Genomic DNA, 11088 nt, shown 5'->3' on the forward strand with positions numbered 1-11088 from the left:
AAAAAAAAGACAAGTAGCAACAAGAAATCGAGAGAGAGCAGCGAACGCGACCACACTAAACATGAGAAAATGAAAACATTCGCCGGGCAAATAATTTTTTCATTTCTACTTTTTCGTAAAATAATCCTGGTATTATTAGCTAACACTACTGGATTCAAATATGCCGAGGCAGAAGGACACTTTTCACGAGATTAAAATAATTTTTCAAACGAAACGCCGCACAAATACCGATACTCCAGCACCAAGCGCAATGGGCACGTCTTGTTCGCATCACCCATGAAAAATCAATACAATCAATAGTTACAAATACAAAATACATTTTTTTTTTTGCAAATGTTATATTTTTTCAAGAAAGACTAGCTTTAATTTCATATGTCGATCAACTGGATCGGTACAGTAGTTCAAAAGTTATGAATTTGATAAAAAAAGGGAAAAAATCATTTTTCGAACCCTCGGCTAGCTTTGAAAATCATAATTCAAAACGAAAAAACGTCTCTCTAACCTTTAGAAATGTTATTCAAAAAACCTCAGCTGTCAAGAAAAATATTCAAAAAATGGCGTTTAATCGGTACAGTACTTCAAAAGTTATGATTTTTTGAAAACAAAAGTCATTTTTGTGAGAAAGGGGAAAAGGTTGATTTTGTTTGGTCCACCCTAATGGCACGCTAATAAAAAATACGGGTTTAATATTTTGCTATAAGGAACAAATTTGCCACTTTTCATGGAAATCTGAGAACCACTATATCGGTTAGACGTGAAATGGATGAATATCTATCCCGTACCCCGCTTGATCATACTCTGAATCGTCGTTAGATTGTTTTCGACCCACAGAATGACCATGGTAAACCATTGCACTCTGTGTCATAAAGTCATTGTCACAATTGCCAACATACATTAGCTGGAAAAAGTAAAACAACCGTCATGCTCTACAACACAGTCCTATCAAAGGGATCGCTTTACAAAAGAAGCACAATTTTTCATTACCACCGTGCCCTGATTTATGAGCCACCAAAGTGAGTGCCGAAGGTGAATGGAACCGATACGTACAAACCGTATTTGAACGGCCATAAGAGATGTATGAATTTCTAACAATGTTTTGATATGTTTGTATCACCAGCCTCGTTTTTCGACACCTATGTTCTGGTTTGTAACCATTATTTTGCGCCACTCGAACGCGACGGAGGAAACGCTCGAGATTACGAATCATAGTTTTGGACTTTTCAAAAGAAGATTCAAAGAGAAATAAAGGGAGAGTGAAAAGGTGAAGTTCAGTACAATTCGCACCCTGCCAGCCGGCGCGGAAACAATGGATTGTTTGTTGACCAACATACATATTGACTTTTATGATAATAATAAATTCACAAGGATCTGCCGGGAGAAAAAAAAAGCGACAAAACGTTTGCCCTGCGTTAGGATAGATAATGGAACCGAAAAAAGGAGCACTCTTTATAACAACTCTGAAGCAACGGCGCAGCGTGGAAAATGATAGGGAGCGAGACGCTGTCTTTGAGTAGGGATATTACTTGACTCACAGAGTAGGGGAACTATATCATAAATTACGTGAAATATGAACAGTGACATCATTTTAATGCTGAACATCAATTCATGGTGCCAAAGTACAAATACCCTTCAATGTTGTTTTTGTTTGTTTCGAGGCCTCTCTGAGAAGACCACCTTGTTTGGCCGGTTTTTACCCATCTGATAAAATATTACAGTTAATACCGGCTGAAAGTGGACATTTGTTTAGTAAAATTTTGGCATTTTATGGACAGCGTCCGAATGAATGAACCTCGATTACGCATTTATCGTAACAAGCTCAATTGCTAAACAAAGTTGTAGCCGATTCACGTCACGCGAGCTAAAATTCCCACAGTAATTTAGAGCTGACCGTACGATCCTCGCTCGACTTCCTGTGTTGCCTGTTGGTTTGTGAAGCGCCAACGCGCCGCACTTTTTGTCCCGTTATCGCGCAAAGTTTGCCCCTAGAGGTGCACTTCAACACCTCGTCATCGTGGCGAAACGCATCATCATTAAACTATTTCCGTCGCTGAAATACTGAAATTAAGACTCAACTCAAGGGTCCGCGGGTCCGATTCCGGAGGCTAATGAATTCACCAGAAGCAGTAAAACCCCAACTACCTGATGCCGACTTCTTGGAGAGCTTCTATCATCACAGCGCGCAATCTTCATGATCATCCTCTCCGCCACGATATGTGAAACCGTGAGTAGCACCCTTTTTAAGTGCTGAACTTCCGAACGGCGCGCGGTTGCTCAATTTTCGGCGCGACACTTATTGAATTTTGCGCCAGAAGGCACGACCGGTCGGTAGTAAAACGCGAAATCTCAAATTATCCGCACTTTTTTTTGTTGCCTCTTCTTCCAACCGACCATGTTTCGAAGTTGGCTTAACATTGAATTGGATTAGATAAATTTTAGCTTGATTAACGGGGTCTTAGCGGATGGAACATTTAAAATAGAACGTTTTATTTGTTTCTGGTGCTTGTTGCTGAGCGGTAGTGATGCAGAATATCAAGAGCGGAGCAAAAAATTGTACGATCAAATAAGTTTATCTTAAATTATTTTATTAGATTCGTACACCATTTTTGATCGTTAGGTTAGATTTAAGAACTTCCTCTATTGTGACAATGCATAAACTTTCTAGGAAATAAATTAATCATTGCAAATTGCAAAAAAAAAATTGTTAATTGACTCTAGAAGTAATGTGCAATCAAAATATCCCGAATATAATGACGCATATAACAATGTTATCATGGTAAATGTTTTATGCTTAATGAGAAAAATAAGTGAAAATAAGTGTGACGTTTTGGTTCAATTTCTATTATCCTAACTTGCATTTAACAGTTTGAGCTCTGAATTGTTTTTACTGCGCTTTCCATTCAACCTGCATCAAGAGCGTTTGCACAATATCAGTGACGGTCCCAGCACACAAAGATACTTATTATAAAGGGTCATCCTTTAGTCTGTGTCTTCGTGTGAACGAACCCTTAAAACATTTTAATGATCTGTCAATGTCGAAACGTCAATCAAAATCAACATTTTCATCATGGTGAAGTACACGAACGAGCAACGCTTAATAATTATTAAAAATTACTACCGAAATTCGTAGTCGGTGGTTGCAACTTTAAGAGCGCTTACTCCAATTTTCCGCCGTAATAATCGTCTCTGCCGGCAGTGACCAAATTTGAGTCTACATTTTTGCTTTTCGATGTTTCCATTCCAACGAGAATGACGCAATGAACATATCGCAGCCACAAGCGAATCCATCCGAATTGACCCAAATCAGTCAATTGCACGGCGTTCTCAAGAATTAGGCATCTCCCAAATTTTTGCGAAAAGATCTTGGGCTACATCCTTACAAGATCAAATTGACTCAGGAACTAGAGCCACTTGACCGTATGAAGTGCCGAAACTTCACCGATTGGGCTCTGGCGAATCATAAAGAAAATGGTCATTTTCATCGAAAAACATGCGTGATTGGTCAGATGCAAACCCACATGTGCATCAAGAAACACCATTGTAGCTATTTGGTGTGGTTTTCATGCCGAAGGAGTGATTAGGTCATATTTCTTCATCGATGAGAACGACCGTCATGTTACCGTCAATGGAGAGCGCTATATTTTAACACGGTACCTATTACGTCAAGAAAAAAAAATTGGTTTGAATTCGGTGCTTGAAAATTATTCAAATGCAATTGATTGACACATAGTTCACTCTGTTTGCACATGATATAGAGCAGAGGTGGCCAAACTTTTGTGCATTGCGAACGACTCATTGTTCAAATGCGGTCTACCAAGATTGACTATATCAATAGTCATTAGAAAATGAATGTAGTACTAGACGCATAAAACAAAAGTTCTCTTCTTCTTCTTCTTCAATGGCACTAACGTTCCTAGAGGAACTTCGCCGTCTCAACGTAGTATTACTTGCGTCATTTTTATTAGTACTTAGTTGAGATTTCTATGCCAAGTAACACGCCTTGAATGCATTCTGAGTGGCAAGCTCTAGAATACGCGTGATCACAGTGCAAGTCGGAGGAAATTTCTTTGACGAAAAATTCCCCCGACCAGAACGGGAATCGAACCCGAACACCCGGCATGTTAGTTGTGACGCTAACCACTCGGCCAAGGGAGCACTCTCCTGTATTCGCGCGCAGAATCATAACTCGTATACTCGCGCACGGTTTCACAGATTGTGCGTGTCTCTGTAATTTTGCTATTGTGCATTGTTAGGCATTATTGGTATTTATTTAAAGTAAAAACAAATATAATTAAAAGAAAAAAAAACTCCAAGAATTATTATTCTTCAACTTCATTCAGGTTCAAAATTCATTTAATTTAGCCTCATGAAAACAAAATTCTCGGTCTGTATGCTCAAGTTAATTAGAGGAAAATCATAGGTCATACTATCCGGCCAATGTTTGCTATTAGGCCGGATACCGGATACTAGAAAAAAAAATATTTTTTTTTTAACATAAACTCAGTAATAGTATTATTGGGGGTACTGCTTAGAGTTTGATGGCCACCAAACGTAAGGAACGTGATTACGATCGAATCGAAATGTTTTCGCATAACAGTCGATTTATTTAGTAATAGATTTGTTTTAAATGGAAACTGAATATCATTTTCATCAGCCATCTGCCACCAAAAGGTGTCCTGAGCTTCGCGCGTAAGGTTTAAGTTCAGTTTCGTAACTTTTGCTTCGTTTAATTTGATTTGTGGTAAAGTAAGTGCACCTTTCTCAGATTATCATCCTTGAGGACAGCTCCAAGTTTTTTTGATTCTGAATGAAAATTATTGATTGATGGTCTTTGCTTATTTGAGTTCGTAGTAGTCACTCTTACTCGACTAGTATTAAAATTATTTCAATATATTCACAAAAATTTCGTAATTGTAATAGAAAATTTTTAACAAGAAAAAGAAAACTTGATACTCTATTAGGAAATATTCGTTTTATATGGAAAATTTAATCATAGATAATTTTCATGTAAAAATGTAAAAATGTGTTTATTATTACCTAAAAATGTGTAAAATGTGTTTATTACTACCTAAAATGTAAACAATTTTTTGCTTCATGCACACATGCAATTTCTCCCAGTTTCATATTTTAAAATAAAGAGCCGAATATCCGGCCATCCGACCTCAAAGCTTGCGGGATATCCGATATCCGACCAAACTACTATCCGTTTCATTACTAATAAGAACTGTCTATCGGAAATAATGGCCCTTATTCTTCTCCTTCCCCAATGGCACTAACGTTCCCAGAGGAACTTTACCGTTTCAACTTAGTACCTGCATAATTTATTGATAGTTAGATTTCTATGCCAAATAACACGCCTTCGATACATTCTGAGTGGCAAGATTCAGAATACGCGTGACCACAGTGCAAGCTCGGGGAAATTTCTTTGACGACATGTTAGGTGTGACGCTAACCATTCGGCACAATAGCCCTTATTATGTAAATTGAATCAAACGGTCAATTCGATCCCTATAACTATCACACCGAACAAATTTTAGTATTTTGAAAATCGATAGAATCTTATCGAATCGAGTTCTTTCTCGAACGCGAATTGCATATTTTGAAAGGTTGCTGAAATGTTTGCCAAAACAAAATATCAGGAATCCAACAAGCAAACCAAACAGCTCGAAAAAAGATGCCGATAGCTTTCACCCGACTGTATCTGTAAAAAAGAGCTAACGAGCAAAATTCTGTTCAATTATAATTACATAATAGGGTCCAGTATTTTTTTTTTCTTTATTTTAATTCAAGTTTTTCTGGTTGGAAATAAGAACTGTCATAATAGCTCTTCGGATTTATAATGCTCACGATCAAATTAAATTCTTCTGATATAAAGTTCTACATAAGGCTAAGGTTACTTTGGATCGGAGTACGCACGAAAATTTGATTGTACAAATGGAAACAAACAATTTTGTTCGATAGAAGCTGACGAATTCGAACGAAGCAAGGAGGAAGCAATGTAACGACACCAATACAACTCAATTGCTTGTTTACTTTTACTATTGCATACAATTCGTACAACCACTTTTCTGCATCCAGTGTCACCGCCGCCTAAGTGTTTAACCAATGTATATGCTAGTTGTCCCATGTTACTTTTTGACAATTTTCACTTTTCTTCATAAAACGATGCATTCATCTTCCAGAAAATCACAAAAAAGCTTACTGTTTGTTTCCAGCTTTTCAAAAAACAACATCAAGCTCAATTGCCCCATTTTGACATTCTAGGCATAACTGTCCAACCATATATTAGGCTGTCAAAAAAGTCCTGCGGTATTTTTTTTTTTAATTTTCATTTGTTCATAAAATTAGTTTCAAGTAAAATATGCGCCGTTTTGTTCGATGACTTGTTCCCAACGAGATGCCAACTTCATAATACCCCTATTATTGAAGCTCGCTTCCTTATTGGCTAAAAACCCGGATAGCCAATTTTCACAGGCCTCTTTTGTGGCTAACTTCTGACTACCTAGCTCGTTCGCCATGGACAAAAACAGGTGGTAGTCACTTGGTGCAAGGTCCGGACTATACGGCGGATGCAAAAGAACCTATATCCGAGCTCCCGGAGCTTCTGGCGCGTCACCAAAGAAGTGTGTGGCCTGGCGTTGTCCTGATGGAAGACAATGCGGCCTCTGTTTATCAAAGATGACCTCTTCTTCATGAGTGCTACCTTCAAGCGGTCCAGTTGTTGGCAGTACAGGTCCAAATTGAGCGTTTGGCCATAGGGAAGCAGCTCATAATAGATTATTCCTTGACAATCCCACCAAACACACAGCAGAACCTTCCTGGCCGTTAATGAGGGCTTGGCCACCGTCTGAGCCGCTTCAGCGGGCTTCGACCACGACCGTTTGCGCTTCACGTTGTCGTAAGTGACCCACTTTTCATCGCCAGTCACCATCCGCTTCAGAAACTGGTCGATTTTGTTGCGATTCAGCAGCGATTCACATGCGTCGATACGGTCAAAGATGTTTTTTTGCGTCAACGTGTGTGGCACCCATACATCGAGCTTCTTTGTGAATCCAAGCTTCTTCAAATGGTTAATAACGGTTTGATGACTTATCCCCAGCTCTTGGCCGATGCTACGGCTGCTACTATGCCGGTTTTTCTCGGCTAATTCAGCGATTTTGTCGCAATTTTCGACGACAGGCCTTCCGGAGCGTGGCGCATCTTCGACGACCTCTACACCAGAACGAAAACGTTGAAACCATCGTTGTGCGGTGGAAATGGAAACTGTATCGGGTCCATAAACTGCACAAATTTTATTGGCAGCTTGAGATGCATTTTTGTCTTTGTCATAGTAGTACTGTAAAATATGTCGGATTTTCTCTTTATTTTGCTCCATATTTGCGACACTGTAACTCACGAACGACTTAACCAATCAAAACACTGTCAAGGACTATATTATAGCGCGCAAGAATACCTTTCCAACAAGCTATAGTATGACTCGATACAATGAATACAACTAGAACTACGCGCTTACAACGACACCTCGCGGAAATACCGCAGGACTTTTTTGACAGCCTAATTTTTTTTGTAAATCCTTAATGAAGGTATCGGTTCAAGTACAAGAATTTTATGTCACGCTTTCAGCAGGGCTAATACACTCATTTCTGGTTTGAAAGAACGAACTAATTTTCCAACAAATAAAGAAAGGTTAACAGAACACGTGAACACCGTGTTAGCCTTATAACAATGAGATTTATATTCTATAAAGGTGCTGCAGATCACTCCCATTTTCATAAAACGATGTTTTTATACATAATTTTTCGGAAAAAAACACCAAAAAACTTATCGTTTGTTCCCAGTTTTCAAAAAACAACATCAAGTTCATTTAAAAAAAATTAATTTAAAAACTTGTCCCATGTTGTTATTCTAGACTAAGTGTCATACCATGTTTTTTCGAACCGTAATCAAGCTTGATTGATTCAAGTGAGAGGAACTCTTCACATTTCATTTATTGTTCAATGAAATGCTTATAAAAAATCCGGTGTATTGCCAAACTGAAATGCTTAAAGCTTCTGGTAGACAAATATGCTTGAAAACTGGGATTGTGTTTTTCTCGGTTGCTGATTTTGGAACATGGGACAACTATGCGTAGAACGGCAGTATGAACGTTTTAAATCGGCTGAATAAACTTTTCCAGGGTAAAGATCCCGAATTGTTTTCACATTATTCTCACAAATGTTTCGAGGTTTTCAAAAACAGTGCTAAATCATTTTAAGAAACCAGAATATCTGACGAATTTAGGAAATGATCTAGATATCTTGTATGATGTGTATATACCAGTGGCCGCAGAGTTATTGATGAAGAAATTAGTTTCAGAGTGTAATATTACTCAAGAGAAACTTTTTGAATTCAAAATCAATATATTTAATCAACTTTAGAATAAACTTTAATGGTGAAACTATAGTTGATATATAATGTGATATATTCGAATCAAAAAACATCAAAATTAGAAAACATTCAACAATTTATCCACTGGTAATATGAATTCCTCATCTGGTGAGTAAAGATTTATTCCACAGTTTGGACGATGAATTCAGAGAAATTATGAATGTTGATTTCTTGGCATTTCGCTGTAGTGATGCTGCAGATTAATTTTTTTATTAGTTTTGAGGCTAAGAAATGGAATACCCAAAAAAATCAACATTTTCGACACCTGCTCTGCTTTACTTTTCATCGGGGTTAAAAAGCTGCGGAACCAGCCTGGGACATTAGCCACGTATATGGAGAAGGTTTACAGCACGGTAATAGTTTGCAAAGTTGGCAAAATTGGCAAAAAATGGCGACTTTGGCGTCGATGACACGCCCCTTCCGAATTCGACGAAGAACGTCTCACATCACATTTGAAGGAGAACAATCGCCAAACCAATCCTGAATTGACGGAAAAAAGGAACTGTGGCGAATATATAATTCAATATTTTATTAATATAATTAAGGTTTTTCGTTTAAATAAAAACTACGCTACGAACTTATTCTCTAACTCAATACAATTCATACAATGATTGAGAAGAACAAAATCCATCGAAAGTGGTAAACATTATAGAGTTCAAAATCATTCATGCGCAAGGGCATTTGTATTCTGAGTGCAAAAGACTAGATATTGATAAAGTGAATATTGCATGCAACAATTTCCATCTTCAGAGATTCACCATCCATCACGATGAGTGTTGTCTTCGCTACGACTTTGAGCAGTGCATCGATATACGGGTGGTGGAGAAGTTGGAGAGTGTATGAGATCGCCGATTTTCCACAATATTTACCATGTAACATAGACAATTATGTTTACATTTAGGTATCTACAGTTTCCATGTGAAAACGGTATTATCAGTGAGTTTCGTCAATTGACAAACGTCTTTTCCTCAAGTGCCCGCTGAATATTAGTTCAATGTGGCAGAGTACAGAGAATATTTGCGAAATAAGGTCGGGAAAAACGACTAAAATCGTAATTTTCATTCCTTCACCTTCATTGAAACAAACAATCTTTCATCGATCACAAGACGATATTTTCAAGTCTCACAGTGTCGTTGAATAGGACTCAAAAAAGTAGTCCGCAATCAAACCAGATTCCGTTGTGAAAGGGTTGTGGTCACACCAATAATGGAAATGAATCACAATACAATTGTCAAACATTAGAAATTAAACCGTTTTTCATTATTTTCTGAGCATTCGATGCAAAATATCATAAGATCGTGAGTTTTTGTACATTTATTTATATTTGCATTTAATGACGGCACTACTTTTACACTAATCCAATTATACTTCGTCCACTGTTCCACCCCAACTGGATTTTGAAGAAATTTCGTTCCCTAGCACAAGCACACCACTGATCGGACTCCACATTCGGTGCAAGATTGAACGGAACATTGCGTGCCATGTTAACATATAAAGGCAGGTTTCCAATGCAATATAGCTCACATTCCACGTCGATATTTTCTCATGCTGCAAATCGATAATAAAAATAGATTGTGAAACTTATTTCGCAAATGTATCACAATTTTATGTGACGAAACAATAAAAAAATTAGTGGGTTATATCTATGATATAACCGCGAGGTTCACGTGGAACTACCTTAGCTTAGCAATCATTCGTTTGTATTGATTAAATTCTTGATTGAATGAAACAGTTTCCAAATTCAATTGAGTTCAATATATTTGCTCTGTGAGTGAAAAAAATGAACAAATGCCGTGTAAAGTCAATTAATTTATTGTGATTGATTGTTCTTCGTTACAAGTAAATTTAATGAGGGACCTTTTACGTTTGGTATGATGACTAGAACAAAATATATGTACGGAAGAATTATCAAACGTTTGATGAACCAGCCTAAGGCTGAAAATCTTTCCAATAAAGACAAAAAAAAATTATCAAACGATTATTTTATTTTACATTTCCCTCTGAAGTTTACATCCCAAAAGTGTACATACTTCTCGAATCTCGAATTTGCTTGAAACTGGGAAGTTCATTCGCTTCTAGTGGCTGCACGATTTTCCCAGGTTCCTAAGTTTAGAAGATCATGTTAGGACAGACATATTCCACTCTGCACAAAGGCAAGCGAGGACAAAAGTACTCGCAGTTTGCATTTATTTGCAGAGCCGATTTCCCCAGAAACCTCGGTTTTGAAGTCTGTGTTAGGGAAACACATTTCAATCGGAACAAAAATACCCCCGATTTGTATGAATTCGCAATGCCGATTTCCCCACGCTTCATGGATTTGAAGTCTGTGTTAGGGAAACACATTCCAGTCGGAACAAAAATACCCCCGACTTGCATGAATTTGAAATACCGATTTCTCCAGGCACCTTGGTTTAGAAATCTCTATTAGGGAACACATTTCGGTGGGAACAAAAGCTCCCCCTACTTTCGTGTGTTCTTTTTCTTCTTTTTGGCTTTAAGAGGGTTTAAACTTCTCAGTTCACTCGCCTCTAGGCTCTTTCGTGTGTTTGCAATGCCGATTTCGCTGCTTGGTTTTAAAGTCTGTGTTAGGGAACATTTTTCGATGAGAACAAAAGTCCCCCTACTTTCATGTATTTGCAATGCCGATTTCCCCAAGGCTGCTTG

The sequence above is a fragment of the Toxorhynchites rutilus genome, chromosome 2 (assembly GCF_029784135.1).
Source record: "Toxorhynchites rutilus septentrionalis strain SRP chromosome 2, ASM2978413v1, whole genome shotgun sequence".
NCBI classification, from domain to species: domain Eukaryota; kingdom Metazoa; phylum Arthropoda; class Insecta; order Diptera; family Culicidae; genus Toxorhynchites; species Toxorhynchites rutilus.